Source organism: Tamandua tetradactyla, chromosome 24, assembly GCF_023851605.1.
Source record: "Tamandua tetradactyla isolate mTamTet1 chromosome 24, mTamTet1.pri, whole genome shotgun sequence".
Lineage (NCBI taxonomy): Eukaryota > Metazoa > Chordata > Mammalia > Pilosa > Myrmecophagidae > Tamandua > Tamandua tetradactyla.
The window spans coordinates 18,555,680-18,560,762 of record NC_135350.1 but is presented as its reverse complement, the minus strand read 5'-3'; the positions used below and the strand labels follow the sequence as shown (position 1 = coordinate 18,560,762).

Genomic DNA, 5,083 nt, shown 5'->3' with positions numbered 1-5,083 from the left:
TCTTGGGAGGTGGGCATCACATTTGTTTATTATATGAATGTATTCATGCTTCTAAAGAGTTCAAGCATGCCAATTTTCTAGCAAAAAAATAAAAATAAAAGGAAACTGAAAAAACAGGGTAGGAAGCAAATGAAAAGAAAAACCAAGTCAAGATTTAGAAAGGAGAGAATTTTTATTTGAAGTTGAGAAGGGGAATACTGCTATTATTGCTAAGAATAAAACATCCTAATTGTGTGAAAAAGTTTTCCTGGACACAAATGTCCGTATCAGCTAAACTAGGTGTACAGCACCATGAAGCTTGCAAAGGCATAAGCTTGAGTCAAACAAACCTAGATCTAATGCTGGTTCCAGCTCTTTAACCATGACCAAGTTATACAACCCTCAATTCTCAATGAGATATCACCTACCTCTTTGGGTTGTAATAAGTATTAAATTAAAAGAGTTAATAAATGTAAAACACTTCTCCCAATGCTAGGTGCGCAGCAAGAGTTTAACATATATCATTACCATCGCAGTGCTAAAAAATAAGTAAATGTTACTGCTAAGATTTTAAGTAATAAAGAATATACAAATTTATTTTGGGTTTTGGAGGGAATGCACCTGTGTCAGTGAGTACTAGTGATGGTGAGAAAAATTTTAAAGGAAATGAGCAGGAAAATATATAAAATAACTTTGGGATAACGAAAAAGGATTTAACTTGATTCACAGAACATGGGTTTGAGAAGTGCTCCTCTATTTACAGGTTGCATGACCTTAAAAATTACTTCACCTCACTTTCCTCATTTATAAGATGGGAGTTAACTGCCATACAAGTTGATCTTGAATATTAAATCATAATAGTGTACATGAAGTGCTTCAAACACTGTAAAATCCTATAAAAGTATAAAGTAGCATGGAGATAAATACTGATGTTAATTAAAATTTATTCGTTATTGAAGTTTATTGTTTAAGTTAAGAAAATATTCTTTAAAAAGAATGAAATATTAAGTCACCAAACTTGGACATCCATAAGAAGTGTGATGTCAGAATTCATGAAGAGAAAAGATGTTTCCCAAATTATGAGAAATCGATATTAGCAACTTCTGGAGGCATTTTCATGAAACTTGTCCCATGATGATCCAGATATTTATTCTATAATGCTTTGGCAATGTTTTAAGATGCTTAGACTTTTGAGTTTCATCTCTAGGAATCACTAATATATCACCCTCCCCCATTTAGTTAGCATACACACTGGATAGCTCCTGTTTTGAATAATTTAGAAATATTTCATTTGTACCTGTTTCTTAAAAGTCCAAGTCATATAAAGAGAAATTAACCAAATGAAACAAGATCAGGAAAATAATGTAAATAGAATTCATGTTAAGAAAAGTGAATCTGAAGAAGAATAAGAAAAAGAGGAGGAAGACAAAGAAGAAAATCTATACAGATCCTTATAATGTGGTGATTTCTGGCTTTAGACAATTCTGGTTTTATTATTAACAATAATTCATATTGATAAGGTAGAGCGATATGTTTAAATGTTCCATCTATTGGAGATTTTCTTAATTAGCATTCTATCTATGTTAACTATATGTAGAATACCTTCATATGATGTGCAGCAATGTCACCAGACAAAAGACGAAAAAAAAAAAAGATCCCTTCATAGCAAAGATTGCTGTGCTGTTTGAAGGTCAATTGTGTTCGAAGCATGCAGAGAATCTTTATCTTGTCATACTTCAGAAATATGTTTTTGGAGATGGTAATCAACAGGCCATGATTTAATGCTTTTGTTAAACCACTATAATTCTTTCAAAGCCATGTTTTCCACCACATCTACTTCTGTTAAAGAGAAAATCACATCTTTAAAAAAAGATTTCCTATTCTGCTGTTGGAAAGGAAATTAAGAATACACCTATTATTTTATTGTGAGTCCAGTGCAAGAAATTTACATGGTAAAGTAAGCTGCTGTTGTCAGCTCTTTAATGGACAGCACAGGCAGGAAGCTGCCTCTACCCTAACAGGCTTAGAGACTAAGCAAGTGAGTTAGACAGCAGGTGCCTAGGCCAGTCAAGTAAGTTCTCTAACACAGAAGCAGCATATAGTGGAACTTGTTCTGTCTCTTTTCTCCGTTAAGGAAGAAAGGATTTCTCCGTGCAGAAACAGTGCTGCTAATTCTAATTTGAGAAAAACGGTAAGGAATATGACAATTGATTGTCATTAAAAAAGCAAATTATCTTTAAAAATAGATTATCCACAAAAGTGTGGAGGAAAATTCTCAAAAATGTGCACAATTAATAAAAGCTGGCTCTGAATGACCCTACAGATGCACATTAATGTCAGCTAAACAACTGATTATGCACAGTGCAACCTTTCTTTCCCAGAAATAGCAATCAAGAAAAGAGGTTTTTAAAGCTCAACAACAAAATAAAATCTGACTAAAATATTTTATACTTCAACTCTTCAGAACTTTACTTCCTTTTGCTGTTGAAAAGTCACAGTTGCAAAGGGGAGTAATGTGTTTTTCTTTTAAATTAACAAATGTCATGGCAGTTAAGGGTGGGTGTGGGTGGAGAAAGAAGTTGGCAAGAAAAAGTCCAGGGCCTGTTGCAAAACCAACTGTAGGCCAAATATGATTCCAGAGAGACAAGAACCACCTGTTAGAAGAGAGTGAGAGAGAGAAGATGAAATGAGGTGACCACAAAGATCAGTCTACCAATTATAATATAAAGGAACATACATATATTTATATCAAACACATGAATATGTTTCCCATGTTATTAAGCGTCAAATGATATAGAATCATATAATTATTTATATATTTCTAGTGGGCTAGGGAAAACTCTTGTTAATAGTAAGTTTATCATTGGTAAGAATAACAACACCTGAGCACTTACCTAGGGTTTTATTTAATCCTTACAAAGCTACTGTTTAACAAGGCCTTTAGCAGATAAGGAAGCTGATAAAAGAAGAGAGAATATGATCAAGGTCACAAAAATGCTAGTAAACGCTAGTAAGTGGATGGAGTCAGGATTCATTCAGATCTGTTACACCCCAAAGACCATATGTTCAACAATCGTGCTACATATGTTGCACTAGATAAACGTATGTCATGGTCTTTGGAGAACTTTATTTTCTGGACTTGAAGAACAAATTATAGGGGTAACCCCAAAACAGCTTAGGTTTTAAAGTGTACTAACAATTGCCAAGACTTCAATGACACACTAGCATACAACTAGAGAAGATGGAAATTTATTCTCACAAGAAATGCTGAGGAAAAATGAACGATTTTGCTCAGCCTATGCAATCAGAAATCTGACTCAATTTGTTTCAAAATGGAACAATGTTTCATTAGAACATACTTTAAACGTTCTTCTTAGTAACAATATGACACATGGAAAGAGTTCCTTTTTTAATCCTTTTCAAAGAGGAAATCTTACTATTTCCTAAAATTAAGAAAAAGACTTCACTTCTAAAGAAATTGCGTAGGGGGGAGGGGAACGTGGGTTACACAATATAACTGGTTTTGACTTAAGGGTAGCGCCATCCTCAATGCGGCAGTCGTCTAAAATATGCATCCGAAATATCTATTGAAATTTTGAATGTCAGTGATGTGAGAACTTCTTGAGGAAGGCAAATCCCCCAAACTACGATCTGATATAATATGGTCCGTGTGTACTTTGTTCGTTATCTTATCGTCAAATGAACATTTCTGATCCGGAAAAAAAAGGACCATTAAAGAAGTAAAACTACTTCTGTTCACGGAAGGGCATCGTTTTAGAGACCAGACTGTCAGGGAAAATCGAGTGTCCGTTATTCGTGAGTTAGTTCTTTTGTGTCGATTTCTTCATTACTTAATTGTATGGGGGGAAATTTCCCGAAAATAAGAGCTCTTACTGGAGGAAGCTTAAGCTTTTGAAAGTGCTGATTTATTTCTTACAACAGAGTCGAGCGAGAGGTAGAAGGCCACTGGGGAACCTCATCTCGGACCTGCGAGTCCTGCTCCGTCCCAGCCCCACGTGGCCAAAGTAAACAGAAGGTGGGCCGGGGCGGGGAGAACAGCATTCCGTCAGTTTCCTAATTTGTCGGTCTCCAAAACTACAGGCCCCCAAAGCACTAAGGGCTTGCCGTCAGCGAAACAGGGGAGCGCTTTTGCTGGACGAGATTTCAACCACAGAGAAGGGATGATGTCCGAGCGGGGACAGTGTTGGGACGGGTGGACCTACCAGGGGTTGGGGGTCCCGGCGAGTGAGGGGGCGCGGGAGGAGGTGGGTCCGCGCGCAGAGAGGTCGGGCAGGGGTCTCGTGCGGGGATACCAGCAAGGGGGTGGGTTAAGGGCTGGTGCGACTGCCAGGCGGAGTGGGTGCGCGCTGGGGTGCGCGCGGATACCTGCTAGGGGCTGCGGAGAGCCGGCCCCACACAAAAGTTCAAAGGGAAATCTAGGATCTCACATGCCTGTGCCAAGATACCCCACGCCCCCACTCCCCGCTCCGCTCCTGCTTCTGCTCCCAGGGCTGGAAACCCGTCCCCGGGCGCCCGGAGTTGCCGGGGTCTGGCGGCGGGAGCCGTGGTGAGCGGGGCTGGACCCTCCCCGGCGCTCCCGCGCTCGCCCCCGCCCCGCGCTCATCCGGGCGCACCGCTTCCCCGCTCCCCGCCCCAGCTGGAGGGCAGCCCCGGCCTCGAAGGCTCGCCCTGTAGTCCCGACCCCAGGTACCGCCGGGCCTTTGTGCGGGAAGCCCCGGGCGGGGGGCCGAATCCCAGGGAGCAGGAGCCCCGGGTCCCAGGGCGGCGGCGGCGCCGGCGAAGGCCCGGACGGAGGAGGAGAGACCCGGCGACAGAGGCAGGAGCTCGAGCGCCGCGCGCCCAGGCCCCGCTCGCATGCGAGTCACGTCCGCCCCCTCGGCGCGGCCGCCCCGAGACGCCGGCCCCGCCGAGTGATGAGAACAGACGTCAAACTGCCTTATGAATATTGATGCGGAGGCTAGGCTGCTTTCGTAGAGAAGCAGAAGGAAGCAAGATGGCTGCCCTTTAGGATTTGTTAGAAAGGAGACCCGACTGCAACTGCTGGATTGCTGCAAGGCTGAGGGACGAGAACGAGGTCAGAACG

General features: G+C 41.7%; 1 protein-coding gene across 4 annotated transcripts in view; it reads left to right on the top strand.

The window, feature by feature from the left end:
- The first annotated feature begins 4,901 nt into the window (after nt 1–4,901).
- TET2 (tet methylcytosine dioxygenase 2) overlaps nt 4,902–5,083 on the top strand; it is a 169,815-nt gene continuing 169,633 nt past the window's right edge. For 2 of the 4 annotated variants that reach the window (XM_077142646.1, XM_077142645.1), the window contains exon 1: nt 4,902–5,074. The gene's annotated coding sequence lies outside the window, so the exon portion shown is untranslated. The remainder of the gene's footprint in view (nt 5,075–5,083) is intronic. The other 2 variants (XM_077142644.1, XM_077142647.1) reach the window with 2 other exon arrangements.